Source organism: Schistocerca cancellata, chromosome 1 (assembly GCF_023864275.1).
Source record: "Schistocerca cancellata isolate TAMUIC-IGC-003103 chromosome 1, iqSchCanc2.1, whole genome shotgun sequence".
In the NCBI taxonomy this organism is placed as follows: Eukaryota; Metazoa; Arthropoda; class Insecta; order Orthoptera; family Acrididae; genus Schistocerca; species Schistocerca cancellata.
The window spans coordinates 274,607,070-274,632,460 of record NC_064626.1 but is presented as its reverse complement, the minus strand read 5'-3'; the positions used below and the strand labels follow the sequence as shown (position 1 = coordinate 274,632,460).

General features: G+C 44.5%; 1 protein-coding gene and 1 pseudogene across 4 annotated transcripts in view; one reads left to right on the top strand and one right to left on the bottom strand.

Annotated features, from left to right (window-relative positions):
* Positions 1 to 25,391, top strand: part of LOC126171100 (disco-interacting protein 2) — a 647,964-nt gene that overhangs the window by 34,379 nt on the left and 588,194 nt on the right. The gene's annotated exons all lie outside the window — the stretch shown is intronic.
* LOC126103692 (5S ribosomal RNA) lies at positions 20,226 to 20,343 on the bottom strand (annotated as a pseudogene).

Genomic DNA, 25,391 nt, shown 5'->3' with positions numbered 1-25,391 from the left:
GAGAGAGGTGAGTGACGTCAGTAGGGTGTGAACAGAAGGTTGTCGGGCTACGCAGCGGTGCATTGTCCCCAGCGGTGCGTGCCACGGCGCCTTGTAAGGCGACGCTGTCAGCCCACGGCCGACACACACCCACAGCTGGTAGGTGCGGGCTGGTGCACTTGATCCAAGTCCCGGCCAAGGCCCCTCACTCGCGTGCTGCCCCGCCGTATCTCATGTATCTCAGACTTAGCTGATAGTTTCAGCCATGTAAATAAATAGCACGGTCCATAACAGGTTCTGTCTTCGCATACTCGGACGATTAATTGGTTGTGCCGTGCGTCTTCTTACGCTGACGTTCCGTTATTTTCTCTTTTTGCATCCTTCTCACCGCCTATCCTCATTACTGGTTGAGTAGCTTTTTTGCGTATACTTGGTGTAATGAGGATGAAGGGTTTAAGGTCCAATGTCCTTTCGGCAGTGCGGTAATTATACGAGTTTTCTGTTCGACGATGATGGAGACGAACTCGAACGTAGCCCATTTGAGATTTTTGCGCGCAGTCAATTCAAGCAATCTGCGAAAACCTACGCGAGGATTGTCCTCGTACTATCCTCCCGGTAAGAATCCAGTCCCGTTAGCCATTCCCAACCTCACCTAATGTTACACTTTGATTTCAAACCCTGGATTTACATTTCAACTCAGACTACTACTACTACTACTACTACTACTACTAGTACTACTACTACTACTAGTAGTAGTAGTAGTAGTAGTAGTAGTATTTATATTAATAGTGCCACACCATGAGTTGTCTTGTCTTCCTTCAGATGGGCAGGGAGAACGATATGAGGAAAGTTCCCTGTGCTCGACGAAATAGTGAACTCTTAAAGGTAAACATGATGCCACCATGATAGAGATGAGGGCGCGTGCAAAGGCCTGTAAACAATCTTTTTTTTTTTCCCTACTCAATATGCTATCGTTCCTCGCCGGTTCTTGCACACTTGGTTGGGCAACGTTCAAACAAGGAAGAAAATTGTAGATCACTTTATTTAGGTGATGAATGACTTATTTCTAAATGCGTGATATTAGTGATCGTTTCAGGTTGTTGGAAGCTGTTACTAATCTTAAAGAAATGAGTAAATATATTCCAGCGATATATGTTAGGAAGGATGCACTACGGAAGTCGCAAGTGTTTCCTTCCTGTGTCATCTAAGTCCATAGTTGTGGTTGGACTGTCGTATGTGGCCTGTGGCCCCAAGGAAGGAAGAAAATCCCGACTTGGTCAGCTTTGAACCTTGTGCGCATTTCTGTATCTGTACTTACATGTAGAGGAGATTGCGATAAACATCACTTCAGCAGAATGCAGCGGGAAAACGAAGAAGTGAACTGCACGAAAAAAAAAAGCGATTCTTCTGCGTGGTTCTGGACACTTTGTTGGCAGCAAGACTCATTACTCTAGACGAGATGAGTTTCCTTTTATCTTGACGGAAACATCCCGCATTAAAACGTAGTGATTAGGAAGGCTATATTAGCCAAAAAGGCGAGAAATTTTCACTAGTTCTGGAGATCATACAATACAATAATGGCATACATTATACTTAGGCAATTATTTAATTAATTTTTATTGTCACGGGATATGTTTGTGTCAGTTACACGAGATAACAGACCACCGCATAACCTGTCCAGGACTGTTACAAAGAGAGGAAATAGCAGCACTATGAAATGCCAATATAAAGTAGATGCAGCAACACAATGCAAGAATAAACTAAATTTAGCTAACCTTAATGATGGACAAGAAAATGGAAAGTTGTCCGTCTTGGCTTACCTGTACGAACCATCCTGATTTTCACTTGTAAACCATGTACTGTCTTCGCCATGAACAAACCATTTGTAACGAAGAGATAGTGGTTGTTACAGTTTCCACTGCAAGCAACTTCATGGCGTTTGTTGGAAATAACACAAAAACATGTAGGTGGAATCAGTTGCTTCCAATTTCAGTTCTTTTGTGCAGTGCGTGTTACATAGCGATTTAGCAGACGTTCCAGAATTTTTTGGTGGTATGTAGTATTTTGATTTAGTTACATGGCGTAGAGGCATAAGATGTGTGACTGTGTGTTCGATGCCTGGTCAAGTAGGTATTTATGACGCAGGCATTTCTACAAAGCTAAGGTTTTCGCTGCAGCTATTGCAGACTTTTCTTAAACCAGAAATATTCTCATCGGGTTAGAAGCTTCCTTTTTCCCAGAATGTATGCTTTCGTATATTCCACACTTCTTTCTCTTTCATATTCAATTTAATGGGGACCAGTTAACACTTCACTTGCTTCTGTCACGCAGTGGAAAAGACTGCCGTGCAAAAGATTCTATCTTACATTAGCTGTTTAATCTGTACTTGGCTGCGCCTTCATTTACAGATCTGGAAAAAGTAATTTCCGATTGTAAGTTCGTTTTTCGCTGGGAGGAGAGACGAGGTCTGGAGTGGGCAATAAGAGGGCCTTCTCCCCCACCCCTTGCCTTTCCTAGTTATCGGACAGAAGCGGCAGTCAGCCAGCAAGAGCAAATTGTATTTCACCCTCCGAGGGTCGGGGCTTTTTCTGCGGAGCGATCCCTGCCGCAGCCGGAGTCTTTTTCGTATTAATCTTCCTTCAGAAATGATCATGAGATGTTTTGCTCGTTCTATGGAAGCAGAATGAGACTGCCGATATCAGATTGACCTCCTCGAGTGAGGCGTAGGGATTCCGTCCGAGAACGTTCTCTGTTCTAGAGTAGCTGAAACCGCGGTGCAATAGTTTTGTAAAAATACGTTCAAAATTTGGCACGTGATCTAAGAGATCCGTTGTTGCATTAGACGCAGAATAAGTTGTTTCGTCCACGTGTCAGAGTTGTAATTGTTCAACTCGAGGGATTGCAGGCGATAACAGCAGAAAAGAGAGCAGTGTTTCTGTAAGTGTGTGAAAATTAATGAAGCAGTAGAGATAGAAATTCCTATGGTCATAAATGTTTCGCTGATGTATATAGATGTTTACCATTCGAAATGATATTGGTTTACTCCATTGAATTTTTGGCAAACTGCCGGAGAGCCGTAAAAAAGATATTAGTTCATATATTATTTATCCTTTTTACTATAGTCTGGCGAAGGTGTGTGTGTGTGTGTGTGTGTGTGTGTGTGTGTGTGTGCGCGCGTGTTTGTTTTTACGACTGACTGGTCGTGTCTTAGATGGCTCTGAGCACTATGGGACTTAACATCTGAGGTCATCAGTCCCCTAGAACTTAGAACTAGTTAAACTTAACTAACCTAAGGCCATCACACACATCCATGGCCGAGGCAGGATTCGAACCTGCGACCGTAGCGGTCTCGCGGTTCCAGACTGAAGCGCCTAGAACAGCACGGCCACACCGGACGGCCGTGTCTTAGAGAGTTCGGTGATAAATCTTTTTGCATGCAGAACACAGTGTCAGCAACTAGTGCTTCCTTGAGCTACGTTATCGCAATAGAATAAATAAACATTTAAGAAAAGCCTGCTCGTCTCAGCACGTGGTCTAAATGATACGTGAGTTAAAACAGTAAGTGGAAGGAATTAACAGAAAGTAGGCTAATTGTCATTGCTATTCTTCGTAATTAAATTACGTAAGCTAATTGCATGCAGTTTCCTTATGGTGAAATATATAAAGTGAATAAAGGAATTAGTACTTAAAATGCTGCGCGAATGTACGTCTGAAAACCCCCGCAAAAAGTAGACAAAAGCTTTTTCGAAACATTTACCTAAGCTACACTATTCACTTCGTGCTTTTGGATGTTTTAAAGACATTACAGTCAGCAATTAACGCTGTATTTGTTACACTGAATGTGCAGACTGAATGAAGAGTAGAAGTGCGCTCTATTGCCATCAGTTTTATTGCTGCAAACCGTGTTTGGCAAGCCTTGTTTTGCACTGCGCTTAGAACAACGCGCAGTGGAGCGCGCGGAAAAACAAACTAAGTGGCTACAATATATCATCCATACTGCAGTGCTTGTAATTACTGCAGTTCGTGCGTTTCAAAAGCCAATAACGTCCGTCCGCGTTGATGAAGACCATTCCCTGGCGCCGCGACTGACTGTGTATTGGGAGTCCATCGGCTCTCGTTTTTTCTTTGCCGCGGCTGTGATGAATGGAACCGTTCACTGCGACACGAAATAATAACAGCCCCTCTCCACGGAGCAGCCGATTTTGCGAGCCAGACGCGATCGTTAACAACGTGGCCAAGGACGTTGGGGGGCACTAAGCTTTTTGCGAAGTGGTGAGGGATTTGCAGATAATCGGTGACTCTAATCGTGAAATGAAATGAAATGTAATGCAGTGCACATAAATGGACGAAAAGCTAAGATATTGTTTGACTACTAGATCGTATCTGTTCAGAGTGATTTGAAGTGGAACATCCGGTCGTGAGAAAGACAGGTGCTTTATTCATATTTGTTGGTAGATTTCAAAGAAATCAAGGCCTGTACCGAGTTGGACTGATAAAAAAGGTGTTGAAAGTGTCGAAAGAGGAGCCGCACAATTGTCACGGATTTGTTTCGACAGCGTGAGACTGTTACAGAAATCGTCGACGAAAGTGTTGCTCACGTTCTAAAATGCGCATTAAACATACTACTTGCTGCATATATATCTCGCGTAATGACAACAACGCAGAAATTAAAGTAATTTGGGCCAACACTTTTCATAATATATATTAATAAATTAGTAGATAACGTCGGAAGTTTCATGATGCTTGTCACAGATGATGTTGTTGTGTACAGAGAAGTCGCTAGAAAATTATAACGAAATGCAGGAAGACTGCAGAGAATCGACACTTCTTGTAGAAACTGCTAGATGAACCTCAACGTAAAAAAAAATGCAACGTATTGTGTACAAATAGGTAAAAAGAGCCATCATTGTATGATTGCACGATTGCAGAACGATCACTACAAGCAGTCGCATCCCTAAAATTTCTAGGAGTATGCGTACGTAACGATTTAAAGCAGAACTACTACCTAAAGCTAATGGTAGGTAAGGCAGGAGGCATACTGATATTTATTGGAAGAATCCTCAGGAAGTGTAGCCGAACCATAAAGGAAGGAGCTGATACAACTCTCAATCGACCAACACATCAATATTGTGTATATGCAGGATGATTCACGAAGATATGCAAACATTTTAACGTGTTATTTGACAAGTAGAACTAAAGAAAAAAGTTCATATAAACATAGGCCCGCAAATATTTAGTTACGGGGTTGCGGCTAGTAAAAGATTTTGTCTTAAATTTAGCAACGTCGCTAAAATGAAGCCATCGCAAAACTGTTCGAGGTTAAAGTAAAGCGGATTTCTATTTATTTTGTTGTTATTGGTCTGATGAATTTAGTAAAACCTGCCCCAGACGTGTATCTCAAGTAGTTTTCCAGAAAATCTAGAGAAGCAAAGATTATTGTACAAGTAAATCTGTTCACTTTCCATTAATAATGTAGAAAAGTTTGTCATTGTTTGCAGCCGTTAGCGAGTTGTTTCAGTCGTTTCCTAACCTTGAAACGAGTTAATTTTCTGTATTATTCAACGAAAGAGGATAATAGCAACGGTGTATTTAAGTGAAACTGCATAGTAACTGTTGTAGTTTGTAGATTATTTATGAAATAGGGATGCCTTTCAAATATACGACAGAGGAATTACGACAGACATTTTTGTACGTTTATTGTGAATGCATTGTTAAACTGTATGTGTGCTGTACAACATCCTTAACACTGAGCTAATATTTTCCGGTTTAACATGAATTCACGTGTGCTGTGGTATTAATAAAAGCATTCATACAGTTTTAGTTAACGTTATTACCATCATTTTTCTAAAATTAAATTCTCTACAACTTCTGTTGAAAATCTTGTGCAGTTGTCTGGAATTAAAAGAAAACATATGAGCCAAGTAGTTAATAAATTAAACTTTTTACGAAATTACTTCTTTGCCTCTCTGGATGTTCTGGAAAACAACTGCATGTACACGCCTGGGACATGTTTTATTAGATTCACCCCATCAATAATAACAAAATAAATGGAAATCGTGCTTTACTTTAATCAAGTACATTTTTGCGATGGCTTCATATTAGCGAAGTTGCTAAATTTAGTGCAAAATCTTTTTTTTAGCCGTAACTGCGTAACCAAACATTTTCGGACCTATGTTTATATGAACTTTTTTCTTTAGTTTTGTTTGTAGAATAACATATTAACGCTACGGTCGCAGGTTAGAATCCTGCCTCGGGCATGGATGTGTGTGATGTCCTTAGGTTAGTTAGGTTTCACTAGTTCTAAGTTCTAGGGGACCGATGACCTCAGAAGTTGAGTCCCATAGTGCTCAGAGCCATTTGAACCATTTAACATTTTAAAATATTTGCATACCTTCGTGACTCACCCTGTATATCAGTGGTAGTTTGACGGCTCCATGAAATTTGCTTCAGTGAGCATTCACTAATATCATCCGAACTCCTTCCTACGGGAATCAATAAGTTGTAAGTAGAGGCTAAGAGGACGAGGTACACTGCATTGCGGCGTGCGGTAAGTTCGAAATTTGGGTCGGTCAGGGACAGTGTCCGGATGGCCGAAGCGGTTAAGGCAACCGCTCGTGAGAAGCGGAAAATCCGGGTTCGAGTCCCGGTACGGCACAAATTTTCAGCTTTCGCCTTTACATTTTCACACTGCTCTCTGCGGCTGGAAGTCGCTAGTTTCCCACCCACCCTTTCCCTTTCTTTCTTATTCCTGTACTCGAATATTGTTCGTCAGTCTGGGAGTATTTATCTCGTAGGATTAAAAGAGGAAGTAGAGAAGATCCAAAGAAGAGCAGTGCGTTTCATTATAGACTCATTTAATAAGCACGAAAGCGTCATGGAGATGCTCACTCAACTACAGGAGAGGCGTTCTGCATCATGGCGTGGTTTACGGTTTCCTATAAAAATACCGAGAATAAACGTTCCTGAAAGAGTCAACCAATACATTGCTTCCTCCTGGATATATCTCGAGAAAAAACTGTGAGCATAAAATTGCAGAGATACGATATCATGCGAAGGATTACCAAGAATCATTCTGCCCTGGACCATTCGTAACTAGAACAGAAAAAAAGGGGGGAGAGTGGAGTTTCCTCCCCTTCAAGCAGTAAGGTGGCTTGTGGAGTGCGGATGTAAATGTACATGGTATTGTGTTTACATTCCTCCTGTAGTTGAAGAGTAATTACGGCATGATTATTAGGTTGGTGTACAATTCGTAGCGTTTTTGTATTGCATGTAGATATTTCAGTCGGTATAGGTTTATTTATATATCGTCATTTTTTATTTGTAGTTCACTGTTGCCATTTGAGTCTAAATATTGTTACTTTGTCATTTGGAGATAGTGAGTGGACGTGTGGACGCTAGAAAATGGAATGCCAAATGGCATATTTTTCTGATCGAGTTCAGCAAGGGGTTGACAGTAGTAGAGGCAACCAGAAACATTTGCGTCTTATATGGAGATAAGGCGATTGATTGTTGTTGTTGGTTTGGGGAAGGAGACCAGACAGCGTGGTCATCGGTCTCATCGGATTAGGGAAGGATTGGGAAGGAAGTCGGCCGTGCCCTTTCAGAGGAACCATCCCGGCATTTGCCTGGAGTGATTTAGGGAAATCACGGAAAACCTAAATCAGGATGACCGGACGCGGGATTGAACCGTCGTCCTCCCGAATGCGAGTCCAGTGTCTAACCACTGCGCCACCCCGCTCGGTAAGGCGATTGATCAGAGGACGGCAAGAAAATGGTTGTCTCGTTTTAAGGACGATCGCTTTGACTTTAGTGAGTCTCGACGTTCAGGAAGACTTTCTGGGTTGGATGAAAATCGTTTAAACACATTAATCCACATTTATCCACGTCAGTGTACTCGAGAACTATGAAATGTGATGAACTGTGCTCAATCCAGCATCATGCGACATTTGAGTACAATGGGAAATATTCAAAAATATTCAAAAAAACAGCATGTTCTAAACCAAAATTACAAAAATTAGCGGGTGGTCATATGTGCCTCTTTGTTTCCTCATCAGTTGGCTCGACAACAACACAGACTATTCCTGTCGTGTGTTGTTACTGTTGACGAGTAACGGTGTCATTACGCTAACCTAACGAAAAGAAAGAAATGGTTGAGGCCAAACAAAGCAGCCACTCTCTGTAGAAAGACCTGTGCGTATTCCCAAAAGAAAATGTTATGCGCCTAATGGAATAACGACGGTGTATTTACTAACAAGGGGACCCTATACGCTGTAAATCACGGATTTTGATGCGCTTCAAATATGTTGCAGAGGCACTTAGCTGAGTACCTGGCTATCCGGTTTTTTAGCGACGGGCCTTGGTTTTTGAGAAAATAGATTTTGAAGTTCATTGCGCACTTTCTATACCCATAACATTACATATATTCGGAGCAAATCAGCGTAGCGCAGCGGTAAAGGTTGACGGCTACCGCGCTGGAGGTATCGTGTTCGAATCCTGTTCTTGTTCTTCTTTTTCTTCAATATCGACCGAATTTTTCAATTTTAATTCAAAGAATATCAACAAACAGTGTAAGGTGTGCGAAATTTTGAAGATATATTCGATTATTAATTTTTTCAAATATTCGTTCCGTTTGTGGTTCGCGTGATATTCTCCCAATTCATCTTCTTCGTTGTTGAAATCTTTCAATTCATCATCAATAATGATTTGTCTTTCGGCCAAGACGTCCTGTATTGCGATACATATCCATCGGCAATTGCAACGGAATTGGCAGAGATCACGCTAGGCGGCGTATTCGTTACGAGTTTCAAATCGCGGAGTAGATTTTCGGCGTATTTAATGGCATTTGTGGTTTCGCCTTATGATTCTTCGTTCAACTCATCTACTTGTGGATCTTCTGGCTGCACTACCGCAGAAACACTTGGATCTTCCATTTCACAGAATTTTCTAACACATGGCACTAGAGACGCTTCGTGTGCAACTGACGCTGTAGTTAGATGCGAACGTAAAGGAATGCAACTCGCATCCTTATTGGCCGCACCTAGGAGCTGGGCTTCCCAGTACGGGTAATGGTATTCACGAGAGAGGGTATGATAATGGGTGGAGATAGATTTCAAGTAATACAAGTAGCGACCGTTGTACGAACATTTGGAACTCCAACTGCGAACCAACAAACGGAATGAATATTTGAAAAATTAATAACAGAATACATCTTTAAAATTTCGCACACCTTACACTGTTTGTTGATATTCTTTGAAATAAAATTGAAAAATTCGGTCGATTTTGAAAAGAAAGGTACACGAGCAGGATTCGAACACGGTATCTCCAACTCCGTAGACGTAAACCTTTACCGCTGCGCTACGCCGACTTGCTCCGAATGCATGTAATGATACGGATATACATAGTGCGCAATGAACTTCAAAACCAATTTTCTCAAAAACTAAGACCCATCGCTAGAAAAAAACCGATAGCCAGGTACTCAGCGCAAGCGCCTCTACAACATATTTGAAGCACATCAAAATCCGTGATTTACAATATGGAGGGTCCCCTTGTAAGAATTGCTTCCTCGAGGTGTAAGCATCGCTGCTGACGTAAATTGTCGACAGCTGAGACGTCTTGAAGATGCAGTCAGAGAATACCGACAGGAAGAGTGCGTGAAGTGACGCTACTCCACGGTAACGCCCGCCCACATTCTACTAGACTGACAAAAAAACACTGTACAGGAGTTAGCTTGCAAAATCATTCCACACCCAGCGTATTCACATGATCTTGCGCTCTCAGATTTTTGCCTTTTCCGGACTCTATCGAATAACCTTCATTCTTTCCGGATGAAAATGCGCTACGAACATGGCTAAACGAGTTCTTCGCCTCAAAACCGCATTTTTGACAGTGACACATTTGTAAAGGTACCCCATTACTGGCAGACTGTTGTAAATAGTGAAGGAGAATATATTATTGATGACTAATGTCTTCGTTATGAGTATCTGTTGTGTTTTTTAAACTTATGGAGAAACAGTACGAACGTATGAACTAACCTAATATTTTCTGAAAGAAATAGAAAAGAAAAAAAGAAAACCTGCGTTGGGCGCCGAGACACTTTGAGCTGCTGAACCGGGCTGCGACCGCACTGTTGGCCGGGTGAAAGCTGCGGGCGTCACTCGGCTGCTGATTGCGCGCGTGGCGGAACAGATTACGGCCGAGTGGCCCCGAGGTTGCCCCGCCGACCCGGCTGCTCGCGTGGAGAAAGTGCTCCGGGCTTTGGGCAGGGCGGCGTGGGAGTGGAGCGCAGTGCGGTGTGCGAGCCGGGGCCCGTGCACGCCCCCGCGCCGGCAGATTACCATCTCGCCAAGAGGCCGCGCCGGCCGCCACAAACAACAGAAACCTGAGAGCTGATCAGACGTTCATCAACCGCTTCGTTGTGGTCAGGTACTGAGCCTTTCCGATAAATTACAGGCACGGCGCTGGAGAGGAGTCTTTTGGAACACAGCGCGCAAATGCTGGCCTGCGACGGGTTTACCGTGTAATAACAGACACCGTGGACTACAGCTGGAAATACTGTCATTTTTCTGTTGGTAATTACAGAGCTGATAGTGAAGTTTGCCACTTCATTTGCAGTTGCTGTAACTACGCTTGCTGAGAACCTTTCCGCGCGGCTTCCATCTAGAAAGTGCTCAGTGCTGGACAATGACTTTGTCGCATGCGGTTCCGGTGACTCGGTAGCAAAATGAGTCACTGAAGGAAATGACAACCCATTTTATATAACCCTTACTAGCATAATTCTTAAACCCGAAAATGAAAGAGGTTTTTGTGGTCTTCAGTCCAGAGACTGGTTTCATGCACCTCTCCATGCTACCCTATCCTGTGCAAGTTTCTTCATCTCCCAATACTTACTGCAGCCTACATCCTTCTGAATCTGCTTAGTGTATTCATCTCTTGGCCTTCCTCTACGATTTTTACCCTCCACGCTGCCCTCCAATATTAAACTGGTGAACCCTTGATGCCTCAGAATATGCCCTACCAAACGATCCCTTCTTCTAGTCAAGTTGTGCCACAAATTTCTCCTCTCTCCAATTATATTCAATACCTCCTCATTAGTTATGTGATATACCCAACTAATCTTCATCATTCTTCTGTAGTACCACATTTCGAAAGCTTCTATTCTCTTCTTGTCCAAATTGTTTATCGTCCACGTTTCACTTCCATACATGGCTACACTCCATACAAATACTTCAGAAACGACTTCCTGACACTTAAATCTATACTCGATGTTAACAAATTTCTCTTCTTCAGAAACACTTTCCTTGCCATTGCCAGTCTACATTTTATATCCTCTCTACTTCGACCACCATGAGTTATTTTGCTCCCCAAATAGCAAAACTCCTTTACTACTTTAAGCGTCTCATTTCCTAATCTAATTCGTTTAATAATTGTTTTTTTTAATTTATAGTCTTTCGAGTACACCCCAAGCAGCCGTTCACGTAAATAAATCAGAATTACATACGACTGATAGAGAAAACGAACCAGACTAACAGAACAAACACTAATGACGATGCTAAAAACAGAGGCAAAAATTTTGAAATAATATATTCGAAATTTCACAAAATTATTTAGTTTACGTCTGTTAGTTCTAATCTCTCTTTTAGGTTCCGTTATGAAGGATTTTGGTTGTCAATAATGTTGGCACAGACGTTGGTAAGTCGTATCCTAACAACATCCATTACGAATTTTGACGTGACGTCCCACTGGTTGATGCAGCCAGAAAGAGGGTGATTTGTGTCTTGCATTACGTTGAAGTCACAAGGTACAGATGGTGCTACGCTTACGCTGTGTATTTACTGTACAAAGTGACTCTGCTTGAACTTCAACCTTGTGGTAATCGTAAATTTCCGTACACGAATAGCCGGCCGCGGTGGTCTAGCGGTTCTGGCACTGCAGTCCGGAACCGCGGGACTGCTGCGGTCGCAGGTTCGAATCCTGCCTCGGGCATGGGTGTGTGTGTGGTGTCCTTAGGTTAGTTCGGTTTAAGTAGTTCTAAGTTCTAGGGGACTTATGACCTCAGATGTTGAGTCCCATAGTGCTCAGAGCCATTTGAACCATTTGAACCGTACACGAATACACATGAGTCCATGGCATCAACGTCTCGTTTGTAGAACTGGTGTTATATGCGAGTAGGATTTTCCTTCGGTTATGTGAGAACCTTGTCATTCCCGTGCGGTTAAAGGCGCTGCAATCTGGAACCGCAAGACCGCTACGGTCGCAGGTTCGAATCCTGCCTCGGGCATGGATGTTTGTGATGTCCTTAGGTTAGTTAGGTTTAACTAGTTCTAAGTTCTAGGGGACTAATGACCTCAGCAGTTGAGTCCCATAGTGCTCAGAGCCTTGTCATTCTTTGTCTTGAAACGTCCCCTTTGGAACAATTTATACAAGACTGTGCTTAACCTGGCACACAATATTATTTAGCGCAACGCAATCTGACTATCAAAGATCCCTGCAAAAGAATGGCCCTGAGTAACATTAAACTATACCTTTCACAAATAACTTACCACACAAAAATCTTCATTACTCGAACTACTGCAATACAGCGAGCACCACTACTGCCAGCTAAATAAAAGATTCAAACTACGGAAGGCACTAACTACTGATAGGGATAGTTAGCAAATTAAAGATTTTAATAGAGAACAAACAATGTATTTACCTTAATATCATCACAAGTCATAATATATGTAATTTCAAAACTCCGCCATCTCTCTCCTCGCATCCAGCACTGCTGGCGGCTCACCTCTAACTGCGCAACGCTACGCGCTGTTCACATCCAGCTATAGCAGTTCATGACAACAATGGCAGACAACAATGCAAACTAGCCACAGGCTGCACACAGCACAGCCAGTGATTTTCATACAGAGTGCTACGTAACGTTGCCAATAAGAAAATATAAACAGCCTACTTACATTAAACAGCCTACTTACAGTCTGACTCATTCCAAATCCTCCTCCTGTAAATAGGCAACGAAATGTGTGTACAGTCTTCTGTCCCTAAGATTACTCTTTCCTATATATATAATCTCCAATTGTCTGTTTGGTCTCTTCCCCCAAACAACCCAACCCTCTCCAATTGCGCTGCAGATGTTCATTCATTTTCAAAGTGCAGCTTCATAATCATCGCGAGGAATTAGTGAACATAATGATGGTGACTTACAGAGCATGGTTAAGCACTGGGTAGAGTACTTTGGTCGTATTCGGGAGTAAAGGATTTCGGCTAACCTGATTTCTGTAAGTCAATTCTGGTGAATACAGGACTGATTTGCTCGCAAGGACAGCTGTTGATTCCTTCACATGTCCTACTACATCTACGTCTATACTAATGATTATAGAGTGAATGGCAGACAGTATTTATTATATCTTATTTTAAGATTTCTCCCCATTCATTTACAGATCAGTCGTAAGAAGAATGACTGCTTCTGTGCCTAAGGATATTCTTAGTTTCTGCCCCGAAAGACGCTTTTTGAGCTTATGTAAACAGATTCTAGCAACATGTACAACATCTTTCTTTGAGTGTGACGGCCGCGGTGGTCTAGCGGTTCTAGGAGCTCAGTCCGGAACCACGGGACTGCTACGGTCGCAGGTTCGAATCCTGCCTCGGGCATGGATGTGTGTGATGTCCTTAGGTTAGTTAGGTTTAAGTAGTTCTAAGTTCTAGGGGACTGATGACTACAGATGTTAAGTCCCATAGTGCTCAGAGCCATATGAACCATTTTTTTTTTCTTTGAGTGCCTTCTAGTTAAGTATCTCGCCAGTCAGTCAAGCCTGTGACCACTCGCTCTACGTCCTGTTTTAAATACGTTCGGTGATCCGTGATGGTCTGATCTACCACTTAAACAAAATTTCTCATGGGCAACCGCATGAAGTACGAAATCCCGCGATTACAGTTACTACCGTCTGCTACGTTATTAATACGTGGGGCACAACCAGACATTACTCCAGTATCTAGGTAACAGTCCATTAGAACGTTCTGAGTCCCGAGTTCCACCTGTCAAGAAATTTTCGATCGATTGCAGTCGCCGCGCGGGATTAGCCGAGCAGTCAAAAGCACTGCAGTCATAGACTGTGCGGCTGGTCCCGGCGGAGGTTCGAGTCCTCCCTCGGGCATGGGTGTGTGTGTGTTTGTCCTTAGGATAATTTAGGTTAAGTAGTGTGTAAGGTTAGGGACTGATGACCTTAGCAGTTAAATCCCGTAAGATTTCACACACATTTGAACATTTTTTTGATTGCAGTTGTCTTGGTTAGATATTCCATAGCTGCGTAATGTATTATTTCAGAAGGTAATGTTGGCACCAACCGAGCTCGTGCTCTGTTTCTAAAAACCCCACTGCCGAAGGGGCTACGATCCTCTTTTCAAGGTTTCAGTATGCTTTATATTGTTGTGGTTATTTGGAGACCCGCATAATATTGAACTTACGTCGTTAGCTGAAAAGGGCTATTAATTCTTCAGCATTGTTTATAACTAATACGATACACCATTGATCGCACAGTTGATTGGTTAAAGCAACTGTGGCACAAAATATTTGAAAATAGGTCGTCAAGCGACAGTACGGCTGTGCTTCAACAACAAGAGAAACAACATAACTGGAAAATGAGTTATGAAAATGTTCATACTCGAGTGACTGTTAAAGAGATTCTCGAATACTCTGTGTAACTGGTGTCTGATATTGACCATAAGTTTTCTCTTCTTGAACTGCTTGCGCTTACACTTGAAGACGAAGTGCCGCGCATCTGCTTCCAAGTGGCAGAACACTCTTCGACTACTGTAACAGCATACCGCAAGCGCCAGAGTGCAGCTTCAAACTCCCTCTTGTTGACTCACTTAGAAGCGCAAACTTGGGAAATTGCGCTATCGACGGACCACTACCAACCAGAGTGAGGGGTCGGTTTAAATTCCTTGTTGAAAGCAGTGCCAGTTCCTGCTAGCAGTTCATCAGTGGCCGGCGTGTTGCTCAGTGAAAGCCTTTTTCTGTTCATAACACCCAAAAATTTTTTGAAGCATGACCATCAGAGCATTTAGACTAAAAGATGAAAGTACAAGCATAACTGATAATCAAGCTGCTAAAAATGAAATAAATCGAGCTGGCTGGTGTCTCACTGTAATCATAAATAACACAAAGACTGACACCTACTTCGGTGATAGACATGAGAAGGTTATAAATTCAAATAGGACAGGTAATCAAGTGAAATAAGCGAACAGCTTTTTGTTCTATAAATGAAGCTGAGTAAAATTGGGTCACATTTTCATGATAGGGAACTGCTAATCGAAAAAAAGCACAGTAATCATACTGGAAGAATGTGTAGAAGTCGCTGTGGCGTCACAAAAGACAAGGCAGCACCACTGAATAAAAGCGAAAACTGCAGATGGTAAGCCCCATCACCTCGCGGAGTGGCCTCGCGGTTAGAGGCGCTATGTTATGGATTGCGCGGCCCCTCCCGCTAGAGAGGTTCGAGTCCTCCCTCGGGCACGGGTGTGTGTGTCGTTTTTATCATAAGTTAATTTAAGTAGTGTGTAAGGCTACGGAGCTGTGTGTATAAGAGATTAGTCATAAAATTTTAACCATTGCTTCGAAGTAATAAAGTTACGGAGGTTTTTTTGTTGTTACATGTCTGTAGTTTCTGGTACACGTGTAAAAACCGCGCACCAACAGCATAGCATGCCGCTAGTCAGTCTAAACTGAATGGCGAATTCCATTGATGAATTGCAGCATCGTACGGCAAAATTCGTTTTCGGCAGCAACGGAAATATTACAGCTGTTTCAGACCATTGTAGATGAGTTTGTAAGCCAAGTAATCGCCAGGGACGAGTGCTGAGTGTATCGCTTGGCCCCGAGGCGGCGCAAAGCAAGCAGTTTGCTGTAGCCTTTATCAATAAATAAACAGTTTTACAGTTACAGTATTTAGTTGCTATCAAAGGTTTTTTATACGTGCCCACACGGCCGTTGAAACGCCCCCTTGAAAAAAAAGTGAGTTCAGTATTTGTGAATGAATACCGTTAAACGATAACGGATCGAACAAGACACATGAAATAAAAATTATATTGGTTTTAATGAACGCTACAACAGTGTACCCAGATTTCTAGAAAAAGTCAAATTTTTCGAAATCCTCTGTGTTTGGAGCGCAAACTCGGTGCATTCAGCATTTTTTAAACCGGAATAATTCTGCTTTTCGTCAGTATTGTATAGATTTACTATGTTACAACTCGAAAAAATAATTCAAATGTAAAAAAGAAAACACAAGGTTTTATATATAGAAAACACAAGATTAAAAGATAAGAAATTTTTTATACATACACTGAAGAGCCAAAGAAACTGGTAGAAGCATTCTTATTCAAATCCAGATATATGCAAACAGGCATAATACGGCGCTGCGGTCGGCAACGCCTGTAGAAGACAACAAGTGTCTGGCGCAATTGTTGGCTGCTTGCTGCTGCTGCAGTGGCTGGTTATCAAGATTTAAGTGTGGTTGAATGTGATGTGACTGGAAAGATGTTGCCTGGTCGGACGAGTCTCGTTTCATATTGCATCGAGCGGATGGACATGTACGGGTATGGAGACAACCTCATGAATCCATGGACCCCGCGTATCAGCAGGGGACTGCTGAAGCTGGCGGAGGCTCTGTATTGGTGTGAGGCGACTGCAGTTGGAGTGATAAGACTCTGACATGTGACATGTGTACGTAAGCATCCTGTCTGATCACCTACATCCATTCATGTCCATTGTGTAGTCCGACAGACTTGGCAATTCCAGCAGGACAGTGCGACAGCCCACACGTCCACAATTGCTGCAGAGTGGCTCCAGAACACTCTTGTGAGTTTAAACACTTCCACTGACCACCAGTCTCCCCAGACATGAACATCATTGAGCATGTCTAGGATGCCATTCAACGTACTGTTCAGAAGAGATCTCCATGTTGTTCAGAAGAGATCTCCACCCCTTCATACTGTTACGGTTTGATGGACGTTCCTTCAGGATTCATGGTGTCAATTCCCTCCAGTACTACTTCAGACATTAGTGGAGTCCATGCCACGTCCTGTTTCGGCAATTCTGCATGCTCGCGGGGGCCCTACGCGATATTAGGCAGGTGTACAAGTTTCTTTGGCTCTTCGATATATATATATTGTGTGTGTGTGTGTGTGTAGAGATATTTATCCGAGAAAGACTTTCTAAGCTTGCCGGGATGGCTGAGCGGGTCTAGGCGCTACAGTCTGGAACCGCGCGACCGTTGCGGTCGCAGATTCAAATCCTGCCTCGGGCATGGATGTGTGTGATGTCCTTAAGTTAGTTAGGTTTAAGTAGTTATAAGTTCTAGGGGACTGATGACCTCAGATGTTGAGTCCCGTAGTGCTCAGAGTCATTTGAACCAAAGACTTACTAAGCATCCCAACATGACAAGTGGCATTGAAGCGGACATATATCTGGCGCGCGTACAACGATATGGAGATATTTTTAGCTTATTTTTGACAAATGCGTTTCTGAAATACTGCTACGCCGTATATGACTGAATTAGGTATTAACGTTGCTATATTTTTTCCTATTCGTCAAATGTCCAAATGAGAAACGAATTTGTGGGGGATGGAGGCGATTTGGAGAAAAAAGGCTTCTTTGATAAACCTGGGTGCACCATTCTAACATACATTAAAAAGGATAGAACTTTTATTTGAAGTTTTTTCATATGTGTTAATGTTTCAACTGTATACATGCAGTAATCTTAAACTCAGTATTTTTCAAGTGGCTGTTGTACTCCTTTAGTGGCCGTATGGGCACTTTTAAAAAATGTTTGTTTTGAAACTTCCTGGCAGATTAAAACTTTGTGCCGGACCGACCTCGGGACCTTGGCCTTTCGCGGGAAAGTGCTCTACTGACTGAGCTACCCAAGCACGACTCACGCCCCGTCCTCACAGCTTTACTTCTGCCAGTATCTCGTCTCCTACTGTTGTGGCGTAGCAAGACAGCCACGCCACTCGGAAGTAGCCGAAATGCACGCGTTACACACGCCGGCTGGCGTGATGTCTGAAACAGGATACGTAATGAATGCTATAAAGAAAAGTACGTAGCTTCTGTAATACTTAACTTTAATCCATCATTTGTATACAGCATTCTTGATGATACAAGCGAGACTCTCTCTAGATATGGTTAATGGCGCCTTGCTAGGTCGTAGCCATGGACTTAGCTGAAGGCTATTCTATCTCTCGGCAAATGAGAGAAAGGCTTCGTCAGTGTAGTCGCTAGCAACGTCGTCGTACAACTGGGGCGAGTGCTAGTACGTCTCTCTAGACCTGCCGTGTGGTGGCGCTCGGTCTGCAATTACCGACAGTGGCGACACGCGGGTCCGACATGTACTAATGGACCGCGGCAGATTTAAAGCTACCACCTAGCAAGTGTGGTGTCTGGCGGTGACACCACACCTACCTTCAAAACTTTACAGAAGCTCTCCTGCGAACCTTGCAGAACTAGCACTCCTGAAAGAAAGGATGTTGCGGAGACATGGCTTAGCCACAGCCTGGGGGATGTTTCCAGAATGAAAATTTCACTCTGCAGCGGAGTGTGCACTGATACGAAGCTTCCTGGCAGATTAAAACTGTGTGCTGGACCGAGACTCGAACTCGGGACCTTGGCCTTTCGCGGGAAAGTGCTCTACTGACTGAGCTACCCAAGCACGACTCACGCCCCGTCCTCACAGCTTTACTCCTGCCAGTATCTCGTCTCCTACCATCCAAACTTTACAGAAGCTCTCCTGCGAACCTGGCGATACTGGCAGAAGTAAAGCTGTGAGGACGTGGCGTGAGTCGTGCTTCGGTAGCTCAGTTGGTAGAGCACTTGCCCGCAAAAAGCGAAGGTCCCGAGTTCGAGTCTCGGTCGGGCACACAGTTTTAATCTGCCAGGAAGTTTCGCATCAGCGCACACTCTGTTGCAAAGTGAAAATCTCATTCTGGAATGTTTGTCTTATTTTGCTCTACACTACGACAGATTCAGTGCGTACCAAAATCGAAGTGTATCCTCTGGGCAGGTTTACTTGTAAAACCACTGCCATATTTGGTTGTCGCAGCTTGTTTTTTGAGGTGACAACCAAAGCTGTGTGACAGCCCCTCGTAATGTGGTCACGGCATCCTCTCCGGGGACTACCTGCCGGCCTGGGAGTGAGCGCCGGTGGTGTGCAGTGGCCCGGCGTGCCCTGTCGGTTGCGCCAGCGCCGGAGCCGTGGCGGGAGAAAGTGAGTCGGGTCGCCGGGCGACGCGCGACCGATCTGCAAGCGCGGCAGCGCGGCGCCGGACGCGCGAGTGCCAACCCGTGTCGACAAGGACGGACCCTCCTCCACGACAAGGACGCCGCGCACAGGCGAGGCGGCGCCTTCGGCCGACCGTGCGCCGCGGTGACGCGCCGAGACGCGTGCCGCCGCCTCGTACGACACGGTTTTCGGCTTTGCCCTTCCTCGCCCTCCTGCTGCCGGCTTTCCCCCTTTCAGTTTTACTTGCCGGAGGCGCCGTTGCCGTGCTGCCGCGGTGTCGACCGACGACAGGATGCCCTCTTTGTACGGAGACTGGCCCCTCGGTTTGCATCAAGTACACTCAGAGTGCGCCAACCGTGTCCACGGACGCGACCCTTTTAAGCGAACACTGTCGCAACGTCGGTTTCATTTAACCTCGAAAAGTTTCGCTTTTTCTTAGCTGGTATCGCACGGCGTTTCGATTTATCGTATTCGTGTTTGGATTACACGCCAAGTAATTAGCATGTTGTTAGGTAGTACAGAAACGTTCCTTTCGACCGGCCTCTGAGCTTCTGTGGCGTGAAGCGAATCCCACTCGCAGCCGCGGCGAGAATCTACGCAGCGCTGTCCGACGCGCGAGACCAAATACGCGACGTATTGCTGTACCGATTTACTAGGAATCATTTATTGGTGGAGCCGGCTTAATTGTTGCACTAGTACACTTGTAAAATCTGTCAAAATGAAGATGAACAACCTTGCTTTAACTCGCGAGACAGGGTTACTCTTCCCACTAAACTCCATCCGAACAGGCCTCGGAAGGTCCAACGGGCACCGATCGGCCGCCGTGTCACCCTCAGCCCACAGGCGTCAATGGATGCTGCTACTGAGGGGCATGTGGACAGCACACCGCTCTCCCGACCGTATGTCAGATTCCGAGACCGGAGCCGCTACTTCTCTATCAAGTAGCTCTTCAGTTTTCCTCACAAAGGCTGAATACACCCCGCTTGCCTACAGCGCTCGGCAGACCGGGTGGTCACCCATTCAAGTGCTAGCCCAACCCGACAGTGCTTAACTTCGGTGATCTGACGGGAACCGGTGTGACCACTGCGGCAAGGCCGTTGGCCGCTACTTTGAAGACTGTGTTGCGACTACTTGAATGGAACGTGTACGCCGTCAACACTTTATTCGCCGCCTTCAACTGGCTCTTCAGCGGTACCTGCTGTCTTCTACACAACAAAATAGCAGTATCATTCAATGCAAAAGACACACAAAAGCACAATATTCAAATTTCGGCTTAAGAAATGCTTCAGCTAAACCTCGCAAAGTAAACTTCGCTCAGTGAACGCTGCCTGGAGCTAATGGCCCCACGCTCTGATGAAAGATGTCCCTATATATCAAGCTCTTGAGCAGTTACGAAAGGCATCTATCGCTAAGAAAAACCGGGAGATTACTAAACACAATTCTACCTCTGTGCACGGAAACGCACTTCCTGTTCTTGGATTCTTTCCGTGTGTGTGTGTGTGTGTGTGTGTGTGTGTGTGTGTGTGTGTGTGTGTGTGTGTGGTTCAAATGGCTCTGAGCACTATGGGACTCAACTGCTGAGGTTATTAGTCCCCTAGAACTTAGAACTAGTTAAACCTAACTAACCTAAGGACATCACAAACATCCATGCCCGAGGCAGGATTCGAACCTGCGACCGTAGCGGTCTTGCGGTGCCAGACTGCAGCGCCTTTAACCGCACGGCCACTTCGGCCGGCGTGTGTGTGTGTGTGTGTGTGTGTGTGTGTGTGTGTGTGTGTGTGTGTGTTTTGTAAGGATCACCAACTCTCAAGTCAAGTGAAGACGTTAAAACACTAACTCCGCACTATGGCCCGCAGCTCGTGGTCTAGGAGCTAGCGTTGCTGCCTCTGGACCACAGGGCCCCAAGTTCTATTCCCGGCCGGTTTGGGAATTTTCTCTATCCGAGGACTGGGTGTTTGTGTTGTCCTCATCATTTCATCATTATCAGCATCATCATCATTTGTGAGAATGTGTAGACTGGATTGTGAAAAGAAAATGAACTCTGTAAAAATTGGGACTTCGTACGGACGCTGATGACCGCGCAGTTGAGCGCCCCACAAACCAGTCATTATCATCATCATCATCCTCACTATAGGGCCCGTGACGCTCAGTCCTATGAGAGTTGTCAAGCGAACCCTGATTGATTTCGTGAGCTCCAAAAACAGCTCCATGTAAACTGTTTCAACATTTATGCCCTTAGACGATCAGAATGATTACCCGCGTGATAGTACAGTAGTTGCATTTGCCGATTCTCGCTCACATTAACACACTAAACGACAAAATACTGCTTCCCGCCAGGGCTTTTTCAACTGTTGCTAGCAACCGTCGATCATCCAAGGAAAACGACTAACCTTTAAGCTGCAACCCATTCAGGAAGATTGTGGAAAAAGTAAATGTAAAATCTGTATCGCAAGCCTGTGACCAGGCCATTGGCGTGACTCTAGCAGGAGTTCGTACACCCTTACCGCCTTCTACGGGAAAGACCCCTGGTATTAGTTTGATGGGAGGCTGCGTGGACCTGAGGCCGTCCTGGAGGGACTGGAACAATGCTACATGTGGTAAGTGACACACGAAGATCCTTGCCTGGCGGGAGAGCAATATCCCGATCCTTTCTTTCTTTCTTTCTTTTTTTTAGCTCTTCCTAATTTACCCACTGAACTACCAAGCAACAAAATAGACAAAACACTAATATATTCTCAAATCTAATTGTTACATGATCAGACACACCCTTACGATAAGCCCAATCTGTAAGCCATGAACTACTACGGAATGGGTGGTAGTGTGGTGGGGGATGTGGAGCGAATAGATTGAATAAAACAGAACTACGGACATCTCTGGTATTGTGTTCCTTCTCCCTGTTCTCTCCTCCACGCTTTACATGCTCTCATTTTAAGATCACCTAACCGAGCGAGGTGGCGCAGTGGTTAGAACGGTGGACTCGCCTTCGGGAGGACGATGGTTCAAACCCGTCTCCGGCCATCCTAATTTGGTTTTCCGTGATTTCCCTAAGTTGTTTCAGGCAAATGCCGGGGAAGGTTCCTTTGAAAGGGCACGACCGATTTCCTTCCCATCCTTCTCTAATCCGAACTTCTGCTCCGTTTCTAATGACCTTGTTGTCGACGGGACGTTAAACACTGATCTCTCTCATAAGATCATCGATGTATTCGGCTGTATGAGAATATGATTCAATCAGTTCTAGTGTAATTGATATCTGACAAAACGACACGTCGTGAAGATACTGCAGCGCTAAAATTAAGAAACTATACGTAGACTGGACAGAAATTTGTTCTGTGTGCATATTTTATGCTGTATGGCATCACGACAGCGGAAATCGCGATGAATCGTTAACCATCTTTATGGCGTATCTGGTCAACTGCAGGAGGGGGGGGGGGGACGTCGGGAGTAGTGAGTGAGTATCTTTCATGGGCTCGACGGCTGCCTTTACCGTGTAATGGTTATCACTGCTTGTTGTTCATGCGGAGGTCTCGAGCTCGATTACCAGTGTGGACCGGGGATTTTACTGTATGCGCACGCAGTCGTCGCCAGTTTTTTGTATGCTTTTTGTGTGTTCTGATTCTTTCATTCAGTCTGTAATGTGCAGCATTATGTCTGCTTTTATGACATGATAAAACAACATTGCGTCATATTCAGTGCTTGAGCTGCCAAATATTTGGTTGTTTCTAGAGCTGTTCTTGTTAACCTAACTAACGTATAGTGCCCTGAACAAATGGCAAAGAGAATTACGCCTCGTAATGTGTCACTTGGATGCGCTGATTTCACCCTTTTCAACAAATTCGGTAGTATACTTAAACGCAAGATCAGCCATGCCGTAAGCAGTGTAGCTGAACCACGAGAGGTGTCGTTTTACGCTGTACCAAATGAACTGCGCTTTTATGGTGTCATTGTGTTCTCTTATTGATACTGGTGACAAATAAGTCGGTAGCAAATAAGTCACATAAAGTGGCGTTTAAAAAATGGAAAAAAAAGGAAAAAATAAGAACATTGTCGTAGGACCTATCTGCTGTTGGTGACGTGTAGACTTCTTACAGGACGTGGTTTTTTTGTAGAGGCTGCTCGGCGAAGATCGGAATGTCATCGTCTGAAATCTTGCCGGACTGTAATAGTGAAAGAGACTTTCTCTGTTTCAATTTGTAACCTCTATTAGAAGAAAGAATACATACGAGGAAATTTGAGCCCTTGGGATGAGAGCATATGAAGGAGCTACAGTCTGATACAACGATAAATGTGGTCAAAATTAATTTCAAAATTCACCGATACTGTGAAGCGATGCAATGGACTGGCTACTGCGTGCTAGGGGTGAATACAAGCTCTCTTGCTGTCCCAAGCGCTTGACGCTGTGCTTGTACAGCAGTATTAACAAGGCCCTCTAAATAAACATTAGCTGCCCGTGAAGTTTCATCCCACCACCGTTATGCAGTCGGCATTGGGAGCGTTGTGTATAACGGGTTTAATTACCAGTGGGTACAAGTGCATGGCGCCCGACCGGAAACTGCGTTGTATTACTGCGAGACTATTGCCTCAATAATCATCTTCATTTTGATTCCGCGCGGACGCAAGACTGGTCCAGCTGGTTCGATGTACAGAACAAGGCTGATTGTTTCCTCTGATTACGACCACAATTTCAGAGTGCTAAGTGAAGCTTGTTACTAGCTTTTCAACACCGTAGGCGATTTGAAATGGGTCTTACAAGCGAGACAGGAATTATAGGGAACTTTTAAAGTGTACTGTAATTTTGTCTCGGTAGTTCACTGTCTGCGAACGGAACGCTGCCTTCACATACATCTCGGTTTTATAAAACATCGTTTTCCGGTGGATACGTTTATCGAGAAGTGACAGCAGGGGGCCTACCTGCGCTCACTGTGCAACGATACCGGCGTGCTGGAGTTCCTGACGAATGGCTTTCCAATAATTTGTTCAAATTGCTTTATGGCTACAGCTTTAGGATAACAACACTTTGTGTCAAAAATTTAACGCGGCAAGAATGCACATAGCCCGATCTTGTTACTATCCGATAGCCAATTCTTGTTTGCTTCCACAAGTTCCATGTTACACAGTTTGGAAATGAAATGTACAGACTTCTCTAGGGGAAGAAACTAACAGAAAGTGCTGAGCGTGACAGTCAAGTCCATCATCCCCGTACTCGCCAGTGAGAGTTGGGCACAATGCCGGAACCCTGCGTTACTGTCCTGCCCAAAAAAAAAAAACCAAAACAGTTTGTGGCAAGGGGGGGGGGGTGTCTGCCACTTGATACTGATCAGCAAATGATGTTTTATTGTAAATAGTTGATGAATTCTTGTGCAGTGCGATGTTGTGTTGCATTAGAGTTGTTACGGTTGCTGATGTAGCTGAAGGCCAGCGAGATTATGAAATACGATTCCTACACACATCGTACTGCATTGGAATAGCTACAATGGGGCCCGAACTGGAACATCCTCATCCCAGGTACAAGTCACCATCGATAGTCCCTCAAGCCTTTACTGTGGAACGGGGGGGGGGGGGGGGGGGAGATCTTTTGTGATTAATCCAGAACCCTTTCCGCTGATCAGAAAATATACTCTTATCACTGCTACTGCACTTGCTACGAGAAAACAGTAAATGAGTTTACATACTCCAACAAGATTCGGACAGGCTAGTTGCAGGTCATCTAATTAAATTAATACCGAAACATCGATAGTCACCTCAGTGGTAACACCCGTAATATTGCGAAATTTGTTCCATGTATCAAATTATTCGACGAATGATAGTGCGCAAGGAGCGGGTGTTCCTTTAGTAGAGTTATTACACCATGGGTGTTCATATGGACCCCGGGACACGTTGGGATAGCGGGAAACGAACACGCCGACAAGTTAGCTGAAGAAGCCACCCGCAAACTGCCGTTGGAGATCGGCCTCCCGGCAACTGATCTCCGATCGGTGTTACGCCGTGGGGTCTTTGGGTTGTGGGCAGACGAATGGCGCACTCTGTCTGCACCCAACAAGCTGCGGCGTGTAAAGGAGACCACGACCGTGTGGGGTTCCTCCATGCGGGCCTCTCGCAGGGATTCTGTTATTCTCTGTAGGCTCCGCATTGGTCACTCTTGGCTGACGCATG